Source organism: Nothobranchius furzeri, chromosome 4, assembly GCF_043380555.1.
Source record: "Nothobranchius furzeri strain GRZ-AD chromosome 4, NfurGRZ-RIMD1, whole genome shotgun sequence".
Lineage (NCBI taxonomy): Eukaryota > Metazoa > Chordata > Actinopteri > Cyprinodontiformes > Nothobranchiidae > Nothobranchius > Nothobranchius furzeri.
Window position 1 is genome coordinate 66,924,935 of NC_091744.1, and position 16,162 is coordinate 66,941,096.

Sequence of the window (16,162 nt, forward strand, 5' to 3'; positions counted from 1 at the left end):
CTAAACTGTCAGGAGAGAATGACTTGTGACTCTTACATTGTTTAGAGCAGTCTCAGAAATGATATAAAAGGATGCAGCTCAGATCGAGCAGGACTTCGTTCTTGGGGAGATTCTGAGAAGACAAGAGCTGGTGTAAACTAACTCTTATTTAATCATTTTGAACTAATTCCTCCGTGGGGGATAGCAGTTGTTTTTCACTTTACCCATTTTTTGTATTTTTATTTTGTAATAAAACTTTTTTGAAAAAGAAACATAATCCTGATTCTTTCAGGTTTTCTCTAAAGCTTCACGTTTGGGGCCCTGGCCATAATTGCACAGAGGTAAGCATGTCGAAGATCGGTCTCTGAATTATCAGGACTTACTTTACAGTTTATAACAGAATAATATAAAGAAACCTTAAGATAAGGGAAGTTTTAACTTTCCCCTCCTTGCGAGTAACGAGTTGTCTTAAGGGCGATAAAAGCAAAATATTCGAGGTTATTTTGGCTCTGATTGCAGGTTGAAAAAGTCTCTAATCAGCTGGAAGGATGGATTAATAAATAAATTGATAAACTTATGATAGCCTGATCAACTAGCATAAATCATTTTATAGTTACCAACCTCCCACATAAGCTGTTAGAGGCGCAATTAATTCCGGGTAATCCAAACAATTGCTGAGAGGCTTGGCTTGCCTCCAGACTTCTCTAGTATCTTAACCAAAAGGTAACGAGTTTAAAAGAAGTGTAGTACTCTGGGGCTGGCTATTCGTGCAAGTCATTTCACCTTTAAAATAAAAGACAAGATTCTAATTAGGTAGTCCAAACCCGGGTCTAGTACGATTATACTCGTCGACACACCCCCGAACCCTGATGGATGCACCGTCTCATAAGTTCTAACGGAACTGGGTTTTAAAGGAACCGGTAAATGGGACGGGCACGCGACAAATCCACCCAAACATTTTAACCAGTGCATTCCCAGCCTAGACATATAACGAGAGCAACTATAATACTATTGGAAGATTCTTCCAGCCGTCTCATAAACTTGAACATTAAATGTCTTAGAAGTGCCTTAAATGTACACACTCTCACAGAAACAAACGTTTGACTAGCACTGCCTCCCCTGGGTAGCCTAGTGAACTAGACCAAATTCTTGCTTTGCAAAGTTTGGTCTAGGCATGCTCCATTGGAACCTCCACAGCTCCTACCAGGACTCTGGCTAGCCAATCACAGCTCTCTAGAGGGGTTTCAAACACACAAAGAGCTGTAATTGGTCCATAATGGTGGGCCAATCATAGTGCTCTATCTGCTTAGTGAACAAATCACAGAGCTTTATCCACTTTGTGGGCCAATCAGGGCACTCTATATGCCTGGTGGGTGGGATGATGCAACAGAGTGAAACAAGAGTATGTCACATTCATTGTCCAGTGGAATGCAGAGATCATTTGAAAGACAACGGTAGAACCCGCCCCACAACCGAGAGCCATCAATGGAGCGTTGCCAGACTAAATAATACATTTATTTAGTCTGGCTTGCCAGGCTATCCCCTGGGAATTCTGAGGAGGATTCTCATTGCATCATTGTATGCCACTTGTAACCTGTGCAAGCTAGACTTTTTATAGAATGACCACAGATGTGCAGTATATAGTGGTGTGCAGTATGCTTTAACTAATGCCACTTTAACAGGTGTGGAACAACAGCTGAATTTCTGTGCAATGGTGTCTGCTTGCACATATAGCTTGCAGCACTGCCTGTAAATATCATCATCGTCACTCATATAGGCTGTGATAAAGTGTCCAAGATATTTTATCTTTTCACAGACTGCAAGACTGTTGCTGGACAACTTAAACACAGGAGAATTAAGCCTTTTATCCTGGGTGGTTCTGTAGAATAGAACAACACTTTTGCTCGAGTTATATTTTAAATCATATTCCATTCCATACCCAGTACTAACATCTAGGAGCTGCTGCTGCTCATGCAGACACTAAAGGTGGTTTCCCAGGAGCACTACTCAGCCTAAAACAGCTCTGTACAGCGTGGTTTGAGTCAGCCCATCTGAAAGCAGTTTTGTTCCCACGCCAGCTCCATGAAGCCCCCAGCCAATCAGCAGCCAGAATCACGATACTGGCCCAACTCAGCCTGGCCAGGTACCTCAATGGAGCAGGGACTAAAAATAGGGGAGAAAAATAGAGGGAAAATACCAAACCGTGCCCTTGGAAACTGTGGTCGGGCTGAACTGCATCGGTCCGAGTTGCCCTGAGTAGTGTTCCTGGAAAAGCACCTTACCCCTTCTTTCCACCGGAGCCGTCAGCAGCACGTTACTGCAGCAGCACGTCATAGCTGCTGATAGGAACCGCTGTGGTCAACAGAACCTTTTCCACCGAAGCCGTCAGCAGCAGTCAGCAGCGCGAGTCGGCCGCGTCTCAGGGGCAGCATGTCGCGGCCCTTACGCTCCGGTTCTATTTTCTACACGTTACGCCTCTGAAACGGGTCAAGTTCGACATTTTTGGGGAAGGAAAGACAGGAAATCGGATGCGGAAACGGAGCGAAGCTTCCCGAGATTTTCAGAATAAAGAAACGTACTGCCTTCCGGTTGCTTTACTTTAAAAAAGTTACTAACTGTGCGGCCCCGTGAGAAGTTATCACCTGGCTTGTGGCCTCCTTTGTTTTTCAGGTCCGTATTAGCGATTATAAAACGGACAGAACATAAAACACAAACCTTTTGGAGCCATAATGTAGTTTTCTCCTGCTAGTTGTTGTGTTTACTGACGAAGTCACTCGTGTGACTTTGTGCTCTGTCGGTGACAGCTGCTCCCATGCTGCTACGCGTCTCGTGGGAAGGGCCGAGCAGCAGCATAAGCGAGCAAGACGTGCTGCTGCAGTAAAGTACTGCTGACGACTCCGGTGAAAAGAAGGGGTTAAGGCTGCAGAACCAGGCATATCAGCTCTACTAAGTCCAACAGACCTGACCGGCAATCTGAAGTTGCAAGTGTGGTATTCTGGCCACAGAGCGGTGAGGGTCTGAGTGACATTTCATTCACCATGTAAAGGGTCATTTTGGCACATACTGGCTCAAGAAAGTGAGTTCAAAATATGAAAATGTTGTAAATTATCACTTTAAGTTATCTTGGTGTCATGGTCTGAGGTGAGTCCTCCTCTCTCTGCTAAACCTTCTCTGAGCTTCTCCTGCAGGTGGGCGTGTCAATGAGTGGACCAGCTGCAGTCCATCTGCTCATCAGTTGGCCAGGGACATAGAAGCTGCTGGGAGACATCTTTATTTACTGGCCAGATTGCTAGTTCCTGTGTGTTTTTCCAAGCTTGCCTGATTTTTGTAAGCTGCCTCTTCTCCAGATTTCCACCACCACCTTTCACACCGTCCTGCAACCTACCGGACCAGTCCCGCTGTCTCCCAGCCGGTCCCTGGCTCTCCACTCCATACTGACCCTGCCTTACCGGATCCTGCTCCCTATTCCGTGCTCAGCTCCTCCAGTCCTCCAGCAACCTGGAAACCCAGGCCTAGTCCACACGTAGCTGGGTTTTTTTTAAAAACGAATATCCGCCCCTCCAAAAACTTGCATCCACACCACCGGGTTTTAAAAACAAACTCTGTCCACACGTACCCGGATAAATACGTTGTTAAGGACATGCCAGACCTGTAGGCGGCAGTACTTCCCCCGCCGCCCACCAATTGGACAGTTGATGGATCGGGTAGTGACAGAGCGCAGCTCTGAGGGCTTCCATGATGCCGGCTAGTGTAAACACAGGTCGCATACGTGATGTCAGCATTTTTCTGTCGCGGAAAGTGACGTTGCGGACCTTAAAACTCCGGTTTTGTCCGTCCACACGCAGACACCCAAAACGGAGAAAACGCAGATCTTCACTTTGGCCGGAGTTTTCAAAAAGATCAATTTTCGTGTGAAAAAACTCCATTTTCGTGTGGATGACAGGCCAAAACGTAGAAAAATATCTACGTTTTGGCAGATCCCCGGCTACGTGTGGACAGGGCCCCAGTCCCCTGTGAACCAGCAAGTGTGTGTCTCTGACTCCCACTCCTCAAGATCCTTAAGATTCAGTTTTTGGGTAAAATTCACTATTTTTACACACACACACTCACACACACACACACACACACACACACACACACACACACACACACACACACAAACACACACACACACACACACACACACACAGTTATAATCTAAAAGATTATCTCTATATTTCAACATTAGAACCTCCATGACATCCTGGATTAGTGCAAACAACGAGTTGAGCTAAGGAGTTACTCCAGCATCAGGAAGATTTATTCTGGTAAATTGTTGGTTAAATATTTTCCAGAGTTATATCAATAAATACACACAGCAGTAAAACTGTAGATTACTGAACTATATTGGGACACGTGATGGAGCTAAGACCAGCTGAGAACTCGTCAGCTTAGAGCTCCCAGTGGAGCACAGGAAATGAAATATTTAAGAAAAGTAAACAAACCGTATCAATTTTGGTTCTGAAGATGAACAGAATCCTCCTCTATGTCCAAATAATAGGACATAGGCAGGTCTTCTGAGTCAAACGGTCTAAAACATGTCTGCACCTCTGGTAGTGATATCCAGCTGGCGGGGTCGGAACTCGGTTGAACTTCTCCGGTAATCCAATATCCGTTCTCGTCGCCGTATCCCAGAGAAAAAACAAATCTGACAGACTAGTAGAGGCTTCAGAAGCTACATCTGATTGATGACACATTGTTCTCTGCTATAACGCTAACGCAGAAACACCGGAGTCAGGCGTTGTGTACTACAGCTGTTTCAGCAGAGCTCCATGTGAAACATCAGCAGCTGCCCAGGGCTTAGACCGGAAGTTAGTTTCTGTTTTTCCCGCGCCGGTCACAAACATCAGATTATCTTACAATTCCAGCCGTCAAAATCCAAAAACCTTTTTCATCTAAGGTTTTAATACACATTTACACATGCTGTTCAAACGAATTTTGCCTCTGGCCGATATCTTTAAATGAGTGAGTGAACCCACTGCCAAGGATGAACTCTGCTAACTTTATAAATCAGCTGCTCTAAATAAGCATGAAGGTCAGAGAGGAGCTCTAGGATGGACATGGATAAAGGAACTGAATGTAGAGGTAAAGTTGGAAGAAGAAGAAGAAAATATCATTTATATAGCGCCTCTCAAGATAAAAATCACGAGGCGCTTCACAAAAACAAAAAATATAAAAATTGTAAAACTATAAAAAAGCATTTCAAAAATGTTTAAAAATATATTTAAAATGAGCAAGAATACGCAATTGCGATTTAAAAGAAAAAATGTTAAGAAAGAGAGAGAGTGAATAGGAAAGAGGGAAACCAGTGGATCCTGAGGAAGGTGGAATAGGTGGGGAGAGCAGAATAAAGAGAGAATAAAGTTGGGCAGGGCCAAAGTTAACAGCTGTCATACGGTCCATTTGAAATGTTTGACTTTCATTTAGCTTGTGTGACAGGTTAGAGCACAGTCTCATGTTAGAGTTTTGTCATGAGAACATTGAGATACCTCACATGCTGATGGCATCTAAAAATTAACTTTTTTTTCAAAATAAAGAATAATTTTAATCACAATTGAAACGTACAATCCTAAAAAAAACCTCGTCCAATCAATGTGCACGTCCTGTTCTCACTGATAGGATAGAAATCCTTCCATCAAACTGTGTGTGTGTCCGTGTGTGTGCGTGCATACACGAGTGTGTTGTGAACGTTGTGGTTTTGCACTGATGTAACCATCTTTACGCTGACAAAAATGTAACTAAGTAAATTTTACTTTGAGTACATTTTATTTACAATACTTTTTACTTTTACTTGAGTAAAATTCAGGCAAGTACTTTAACTTGTACTTAAGTAGGAAATTTTAGTAATCTTTCCACCTCTGGTTATTACATAGTTAGCTAAGTGACAGTTCTAAAACAGCTGCAGTAATAGCTTGTGTCCACCAGAGGGCTGAGAGACCCCTCGGGTGTACCTGCTGCAAAGAGGCAGGTTAGGAATCCGTTGCACGCACATGCGTGTATACGTCATAGAATTAGAACGTTGCTCGTCTATAAAAGCTCATCGAATGTTAAAAGTCTTTCTTTCGAACTTGCGCTAGAGCAGCACTTGGTCGAGAGAACCTCTGGAGATTTGCTTCAATAATAGCCCTTGGACGAGCTTGGAGAGCCTCTGCAGAGCAGAAATCGCTGAAGAAGTTTGTGGCTAGCTGAAGAAGACCCGAGAACCAACCTACCAGAGAGATGTTGGCCTTCCGGGAGGAGCACGGTAAGCTAACATCAGTTAAATTCTCCATCTGACTTATTTCATGTTTCCTAAAGGACAAACTACTGAAACATTATTATAATGTTAAATTCGTGTATTTGAGAGACCGAACGTCCGATCGTGAACCATGGTCTCAGACTTGGAGGTGCTGATCCTCATCCCAGCCTCTTCACACTCGGCTGCGAACCTCCCCAGCAAGAGCAGTCGATCTACTACCGCCCACTCCTCACCTATGGTATTGAGCTTTGTGTAATGACAGAAAGGACACGATCGCGGATACAAGCGTCCGAAATGAGTTTTCTCCGCGGGGTGGCTGGGTCAGCCTTAGGGATAGGGTGAGGAGCTCGGACATTCGGTAGAGACTCGGAATAGAGCCGCTGCTCCTCCATATCGAGGAGTCAGTTAAGGTGGTTTGGGCATCTAGCTAGGATGCCTCCTGCACGCCTCCCTGGTGAGGTGTTTTGGGCATGTCCTGCTGGCAGGAGGCCCCCAGGACGACCCAGGACACGTTGGAGAAAGTACATATCCGAACTGGCCCAGGAACGCCTAGGGGTCCTGCCGGAGAAGTTGGTGGAGGTGGCTGGGGAGAGGACGGTGTGGAACAACTGCCTAGTTGGGATGCTGCCCTCGCGACCCGGACACGGATAGGCGGAAAAAGACGAGACGAGATTTGGTGTTTTAGGTGAAACATGTTTTCTGTGGACAAGTGAGGCTCAAATTCCCCTGGAACAGTGAGGACTTTAAGCGCTGTTGTAATTTTGTAATCCCCAGTTTGAACACATCAAATGTTTTTACTAGTTTTGTTCTGGCATGTATTGGTTTCATTTGTGTTATTGATATAAAAGAGGATGGACAGCAGCGAGGTGATGAGCGCGAGGAGTGCCTGTTGGTTTTTGTCAGCTGGGCACGCAAAATAAAAGCTGAATATGTGGTTCTTTTAGGGGGATAGAGACAAAAGGTTTCTCACATTAGCACTGATCTGTGACTCAACCTCATCACACAGCCTCAACATCTTGAGGGTCCCAGCCAGCAGGTCGGTGGGATGACTATATCAGACTAGAGAGAACCGTTAAAAGAAAACCACCAATTTGGTTTCAGCAAATCCATTTAGTTCAATTTTACATCTAAATGTTTAAAACTAATTAAATGACATGTACGATTCTAAAAATGTATGGTTCAAACAATAACATGTTGTTTTCGTAACCATAGAAACGGGTGAACCAGGTATGAAACGTCATGACGTAGAACATGCTAGAACGTACAGCTAGCTTTAGCTTCAGCCTGTTAGCATCGGTGAACATGAGTTGTTTTCATAAATCTGAGTGAACTAGAGACCTTTGATCTTTAAGGACTTCATCAGTTTTATCCAAGTAAAAAGTTTGACGTGTTCTCTGAGTTGGTTCTCAGGTTTATAAATGCATTTCTGTCCGTTTGAATATTTTTTAAACAGTTTTCACCAGTTTAATGAGTCTTCTGTTTATTTTTATAGAGCCCATTCTAAAACAACTTTATTTGAGCAGTGTTGTGTCTACAAGCTGTAAAAGAATAAATCTTTTTAGAAATACATCAGCTATAAATATGAAACATAAATAATAAACAATCACATCAATTAAAAATGGAAACTTTTTCAGTAAAAGCAGAAATCGGTTTTAACCTGTTAAACCCTAAAAAACAACCAGATTAGTAAAGTGTATCTTGTGCACACATGCAGATGCAGACACACATCTCTTGTATTGTAAACGAGTCACTGTAGCTTTTTAATAACTGTTTTATGAGACAAGTAGATTTAATGTGTCTTGTTTTGTCCTCACAGGCATCTTCATCGTGGAGCGTCCCGTGACTGCAGGGGTCCCTGAGGTCATCCGGATTCTCGATGAAGATGAAGGTGGGTACCCAGCCCTTCACATTCCTGATGATGATGTGGTGTTTGTGTGTCATCATGGTCAGGCTCCTCTAGAAGAGGCAGAGTTTGCAGTTGAGGGTCTGAGTAGTGATGAGGAGTCGGAGGAGACTGACAATAGCTCAGATTGGTCAGCTTTAGAAGGTTTTCTGGCTTCTAGTGTGGACTCTGGTTATGGTAGCTCAATTCTGGATAGCGATGAAGACCAGCAGCTTCCACCACCAGAAGACTTCTGGCTGGCGGTAGCTCCTCCGGCCCCACCGGAAGAGCTTCCAGAAGATCCCAGGCCTGCCCACGGGAGCGCTGAAGAGGTCCAGGATGTAGAAGAACCCACTCCTTCTACCTCGGTCCTTGGATCCAGCCAGAAGAGGACTGGAGTGCGCTTCCCGTACATCCCACCGAAGAGACCAAGATGGGACGACTCGGACGACTCCGACTCGGACTAGAGATATCTTTTTTTTTCCAGTGCAGCGCCACTGAAGATTTTTTCTTTCTTTCTTTCTTGAACTGGTTGACTGGAAACGTTTGTCTCAGGTAGCTTGTTGCACCAGGACTGTTTGTTACCAGGTCACCAGATGTTTGTTTTAGTCACCAAGTGTTTTATCAAGTCAGCTGAACTGGTGATGTCTTAGGTAGCATCTGGCACCAGGACGTCTTCATCCGTTGGCTGAGTTTAGTGTTTTATTATTTCAGAAGTGTGTTTTTAGAGCTGGTAGAACTGGAGATGCTGATGTGGACGTTTCACCTGGGCTTCTGTGTCTGGTTGCTAAATCTTCTATTTTATTTGGGTCCTGAGAGGATTTCCTTTTCATCTGATGGAGCAGGCAGTCTGGTTTAGCATCATACCATACACACACATACATACATGTATATTAGTATATGATTTAACGTTCACTAAAAGATGTAAGCCTGGAACTCAAGAGGCCATCGGAGCAAACAAGATCCCACCTGAGATGGATGATGAGAGGTAGTAGAAGACAAACATGAGACCAAGGAGGGCAGGAAGATGGAGGCAAAACTACAACTACAGTGATGCTTCTGATAATCTGGTAGAGCAGATAGAACAGGTCTTAGTGAGAAATGGGACGTTTACTTAGTGACATGAGCATAAGCTGGGGTGATCTTTGATCTGTATGAAAGACAAGGACGATAACATCATCTTCATCATGTCCTTTCTGTTTCACTAACTGTTCTGTCACAAGAAACTGTTCTAAATCATCTGTAGAAAAGTTTGATTCCAGGTTTAGGAGGAGCTCTGCGTGTCTGTTCGTGTCCTCACGTCCTGCTGGACTGAGCTTCTCTGGGCTTTGTGGTCCTGCAGGAACCAGGAAGGAGCTGAACAGCAGAGCTCTGACACAGATGGAGCAAACAAAGGTTTTAGTGTTTAAATGTGCACGCGTTTAAAAATAGCTCTTTACAAAAGTTCAACAATAAATACTAAAATATTAAAGGCTAATAAAATATAGTCTAATTAAACATGTAAATGATTTTAATTAACTTGAATATTTTAACAAGTTACTGTGCTGTTAAATTGAAGCAATAAAGACTCAGATTATTTACATTCAACATAACTTTAAGATTCACCGCAGAACAAAATTACGATGCGTTTGACCGCGACTAAAGAACGGATAAACATCATAAAAGAACGAGAAGTTAACGAAAAGCGTAAAAGTCAAAGGAGGCTCTAAATCTGTAAAACATTTATAAAATATTAAAATTAATTTAATTGGAAATAATTTTTTAATCTGACGGTTTCTTTTTTCCTGCATCAAGACAGAATTTATGTTCCACCAACATTAAATGCTGTGTTGATGCAGGTTTTGCTTTACCGTCTCAGGTCGCCCAAAGCAAAAGACTCTGGTAACGGAACTCTCAGTAATGAGACGGGGTTCGATTCCCTGCAGGGCCCTGCTGCTTATGCCGACTGAGACTAGCGCTGTTTCACTACACTTTACCGTCTACATAAAGATAAACTAGGTTCGGTTATTCATTTTAAGGAATTTTGTCATAAATCATCATAAAAATCTAAATTCCTCTAAACCGTGAAGAGCTGTTTGTCATACGTCACTAAAAAGATGTCTTACAGGGCAGCTCATGCCGCTAGTATGTCGTGTTTAGCTGTATTTTAATCAACTTCGTATTCAATAATTACAGAAAATTGTGTTTACAGTTGCAGCAAAAAGTCTGAACCCTATGTCGGAGTCCTACACACATTTTAAAGCCATGATATGAAATGTTTTCATATTTTTTAATTTTCTTGAGCCAGTATGTGCTAAAATGACCGTTAACAGCAGAGGTATTAAGTTCCCAGCCTGGAGCGCCGGTATCGAGCACGTTTTAGTTTTAACTCTGTTTCAACACACCTGATTTCAACCAGCAGGTGATTAACTCCTTATCATTCCAGCATCCCGCCCGAGGGACAAAATCCCATTGCGTTAGTCAAACTTTTTTTTGCCGATAAACTAAATAAACGAGTGTCTAATCGTGCTGCAGACACGTGTCGTCAATAATTTGGCACTTCAGTGCATCTTAGTTCAAATTTATTTATTCTGCCTAAAACTGGCAGTGTTGTGCCGTTGTCAGGTAAAAACTCTGCACTGTATTTTAATTTAAATCTGCCACCGCTATTGGCTAAGAAGTATGCTATGATGTAAACTGGTACATTATGATGTCACAATGCTGTCGTTAGCCTAAGTGTGTGTGTATTTGTTAGTGGCTCCGCCCTCTCGGTCTGCCAGGCAACAGCATGTGTTGCATTTTTCAAACATGAAGTGGGAGTGGAGTTAGACTCAGGTAGGGGTTGACTTGCTCTTTAACAAAATATTGAGCTGACATACCTGGAGCTGCAGTCTGCTTCCAGCACATTTCCTGCATGTTTTAAATCACGAACGCAGCTGATTTATAATATGTTTATTAGGGATGAGCCGGATACTCATTTCAGACGAGTATCCGGTACGGATAAAGCATTTTTGATGAATACGAGCATGAGACGAGTAAACCTCGGAAATATCTGTAATCGTGCTGAAGGAAAATCCTCATTGGGTAACTTACTGTCTTCACGCTCTGTGATTGGCCAGTCACATAGAGCGCCTGCCCCTCCCTACACACAAAACTCTCTAGTCGGCCGGGAACGCAGTCCGTCCGTCTCATCCACGCGAACACACACACACACACGCACGCACGCACACACACACGCACACACACACACACACACACACACACACACACACACACTCACAGAAACGGATCTCGCTGTGCTTGCTTCACTGTTGCTCACGTTTCTTCAGTTTTCCCTAGGTTTTCTTCAGCTCGCTTCTTTTTCAGTTGAATATTTAAAGTTACTTTTTTCGTAACTAACTTACATGGTGCATTTGACAAGACAGAGTTGACGTGCTGCATTAACTCACTACCTCCGCTCCGGTCGAGTTTTTTATTTTTTTAACTCCATCTCTCTCCCTCTCGCCCTCTCTATCTCTCTCAGAAACACACACCTTAATCAACATTGTTTTGTTTAACTTTGTGTGGGGCAAAATGCCAAGAACGTTAAGAAAAAAATCAGTTTAATCAAATTGAAATAAAAAAATATGAAGATTTTAACGTTTTAATGAACATTTTAACGTTTTTAAAAATGAACATTTAAACGTTTTAATGAAGAATTTATTGTTTTAATGAACATTTTAACATTTTAATGAACATTTTAATGTTTTAATGAAGATTTTAACATTTTAATGAACATTTAAACATTTTATTGAACATTTTAACGTTTTTAAAAATGAAGATTTTAAAGTTTTATTGAACCTTTAAACGTTTTTAAAAATGAACATTTCAACGTTTTAATGAACATTTTAATGTTTTAATGAAAATTTTAACATTTTAATGAACCTTTTAATGTTAAAAAAAATAACATTTAACCGTTTTAATGAAGATTTTAACGTTTTAATGAACATTTTAGCGTTTTTAAAAATGAACATTTAAACGTTTTAATGAAGAATGTATTGTTTTAATGAACATTTTAACATTTTAATGAACATTTTTGTCACGGTCTGAGGTATTTCCCTGCTGTCACTCCTTGTCTTTTGAGTTTCCCTCTGCAGGTGGGCGTGTCTGGAGGTGACCAAGCTGCAGCAGATCTGCTCATCAGCTGGCCAGGGGTATTTAAGCAGCTGGGAGACTCCCACACTTCGCTGGATGATTACTCTACCTGGGTACCTTCTAACAGCTGCGAGTTTATCTTGTTCAAGCTCTTTAAGCCTTTTGAGAATTAGATTGTGTTTTTGGATTTTTAAGAATTTAATGAGTTTTGGATTTTTGCCCTTTGACCTCCTGCTCTTGTTCCCAGACAAACCTACACACTCTCATCTTGGACTGGCAGAACTCTGGAGTCCACACCACCTGGATCTCCAAACCCGCACGTCTCTCAGCCTCTCCCCTGGCCAGAACCACCTCCAGCTGCCCACCTAAACTTCCTGGACCTCCATAAACTCGGCTCCCTCCACGTCTCACTTCTGGATCTCAGTCCCTGCAAGCCACTCAACTTAGACCGGACCACTCCTCCCTCAAACCAGTTCCCTCCTCTCCAGACCGTAAGTCCTCCGCACAAGTCTGACTTCCCGTTCCTTCCGCAAACTGGTTCTAACTCCGATCTGTCCACAGTTTTCCCGCACCAGCCTCCCTGTGCAAGAACTCTGCTTCGTTTACGCTGCTCCCTTGGTTTCCCTTCAATAAATCCTTATTTAAACCGTCTCCGATCTGATTCTGTATGTCGTGGGTTAGATCACTTCACCACAACATGACAATTTTAATGTTTTAATGAAGATTTTAACATTTTAATGAACATTTAAACGTTTTAATGAACATTTTAACGTTTTTAAAAATTAACATTTGAATGTTTTAATGAACATTTGAATGTTTTAATGAACATGAATGTTTTAATGGGCATTAACGTTTTAATGGACATTTTAATGTTTTTAAAAAGTGAACATTTAAACGTTTTAATGAAGATTTAAACATTTTAATGATGATTTAAACGTTTTAATGATGATTTTAACGTTTTTAAAAAAGAACATTTAAACATTTTAATGAAGATTTAAATTCAACGAGCATATATATACATTCTGATTTCAGACATATCTTGTTTCTACATGATATCAGAAGGAAACTGCTTGTTTATTTATGAAATCAGCAAGAGACTGCTTGTTTAAAAAATGAATTTTAACGTTTTAATGAACCTTTAAAAGTTTTTAAAAATGAACATTTAAACATTTTAATGAAGAATTTAACATTTTTAAAAATGAGCATTTTAACGTTTTAATGAGCATTTTAACGTTTTAATGAACATTTTAACGTTTTAATGAACATTTTAATGTTTAAAAAAATGAACATTTAACCGTTTTAATGAAGAATTTAACGTTTCAATGAACATTTAAACATTTCAATGATGATTTTAACGTTTTAATGAACATTTTAACATTTTTAAAAATGAACATTTTATTGTTTTAATGAACATTTTATTGTTTTAATGAACATTTAAATGTTTTAATGAATAATTTAACGTTTTATTGAAGATTTTAATGTTTTAATGAACATTTGAATGTTTTAATGAACATTTAAACATTTTAATGAACATTTTAACGTTTTTAAAAATGAATATTTAAAAATTTTAATGAAGATTTTAACGTTTTAATGAACATTTTAACGTTTTAATGAATAATTTAACATTTTAATGAAGATTTTAACATTTTAATGAACATTTAAACGTTTTAATGAACATTTAAACGTTTTAAGAAACATTTAAACGTTTTAATGAAGATTTAAACATTTTAATGATGATTTTAATGTTTTTAAAAATGAAAATTTAAATGTTTTAATGAAGATTTTTATTCAACAAGCATATATATATATATATATATATATATATATATATATATATATATATATATATATATATATATATATATATTCTGATATATATCAGACATATATATCTTGTTACATGATCTCAGAAGGAGACTGCTTGTTTCTTTATGATGTCAGAAGGAGACTGCTTGTTTCTACATGATATCAGAAGGAGACTGCTTGTTTAAAAAAATAGACATTTTAATGTTTTAATGAACCTTTAAACATTTTTAAAAATGAACATTTAAACGTAATGAAAAATTTAACGTTTTATTGAACCTTTAAACGTTTTCAAAAATGAACATTTAAACGTTTTCATGAAGAATTTAATGTTTTAATTAACATTTAAACATTTTAATGAACATTTTAACATTTTTAAAAATGAACTTTTAAAAATTTTAATGAAGAATTTAACGTTTTAATGAACATTTAAACATTTTAATGAACATTTTAACGTTTTTAAAAATGAATATTTAAACATTTAAATGAAGATTTTAACGTTTTAATGAACATTGTAATGTTTTAATGAAGATTTTAACATTTTAATGAACCTTTTAATGTTTTTAAAAATGAACATTTAAACATTTTAATGAAGAATTTAACGTTTTAATGAACATTTAAACATTCTAATGATGATTTTAACGTTTTAATGAAGATTTTAACGTTTTAATGATGATTTTAATGTTTTTAAAAACGAAAATTTTAAAGTTTTAATGAAGATTTAAACGTTTTAATGATGATTTTAATGTTTTTAAAAACGAACATTTAACCGTTTTAATGAAGATTTATATTCAACAAGCATATATATATGTATCAGACTATATATCATGTTTCTACATAATATCAGAAGGAGACTGCTTGTTTCTTTATGATGTCAGAAAGATACTGCTTGTTTCTTTATGATGTCAGAGGCAGACTGCTTGTTTCTTTATGATGTCAGAGGCAGACTGCTTGTTTCTTTATGATGTCAGAAGGAGACTGCTTGTTTCTTTATGATGTCAGAAAGAGACTGCTTGTTTCAAAAAATGAACATTTTAACTTTTTAATGAACCTTTAAACGTTTTTAAAAATGAACATTTAAAGGTTGTAGTGAAAAATTTAATGTTTTAATGAACCTTTAAACGTTTTTAAAAATGAAAATTTAAAAGTTTTAATGAAGAATTTAACGTTTTAATGAACATTTAAACATTTTAATTAAAATTTTAACGTTTTTAAAAATGAACATTTAAATGTTTTAATGAACCTTTTAACGTTTTTAAAAATGAACATTTAAATGTTTCAATGAAGAATTTATTGTTTTAATGAACATTTTAACATTTTAATGAATATTTTAATGTTTGAATGAAGATTTTAACATTATACTGAACATTTAAACGTTTTAATGAACATTTTAACGTTAAAAAAATGAAGATTTTTACGTTTTATTGAACCTTTAAACGTTTTTAAAACTGAACATTTAAACGTTTTAATGAAGAATTTAATGTTTTAACGAACATTTAAACGTTTCAATGAACATTTTAACATTTTAATGAACATTTTAACGTTTTTAAAACTGAACATTTAAACATTTTAATGAAGATTTTAACGTTTTAAAGAACATTTTAACTTTTAAATGAACATTTTAATGTTTTAATGAAGATTTTAACATTTTAAAAAAATGAACATTTAACCATTTTAATGAAGAATTTAACGTTTTAATGAACATTTAAACATTTTAATGATGATTTTAACGTTTTAATGAAGATTTTAACATTTTAATGACGATTTTAACGTTTTTAAAAACAAACATTTAAACGTTTTAATGAAGATTTTAACGTTTTAATGAAGAATTTAACGTTTTAATGAACATTTTAACGTTGTAATGAAGATTTTAACATTGTAATGAACATTTTAACATTTTAATGAAAATTTTAACGTTTTAATGAACCTTTTAACGTTTTTAAAAATGAACATTTAAACGTTTTAATGAAGAATTTAACGTTTTAATGGACATTGAAACGTAATCATGAACATTTTAACGTTTTTAAAAATGAAGATTTTAACATTTTAATGAAGATTTTAACGTTTTAATGAACATTTTAACGTTTTAATGAACATTTTAACGTTTT

The 16,162-nt window shown here is 38.2% G+C and overlaps 1 long non-coding RNA gene across 1 annotated transcript; it reads left to right on the plus strand.

Moving 5' to 3' along the window:
• The first annotated feature begins 12,238 nt into the window (after positions 1-12,238).
• LOC139069713 (uncharacterized) lies at positions 12,239-12,902 on the plus strand. Its single transcript, XR_011520411.1, has 2 exons — positions 12,239-12,742; positions 12,813-12,902. It is a non-coding gene; the product is annotated as an uncharacterized lncRNA (long non-coding RNA).
• The last annotated feature ends 3,260 nt before the right edge of the window (positions 12,903-16,162 follow it).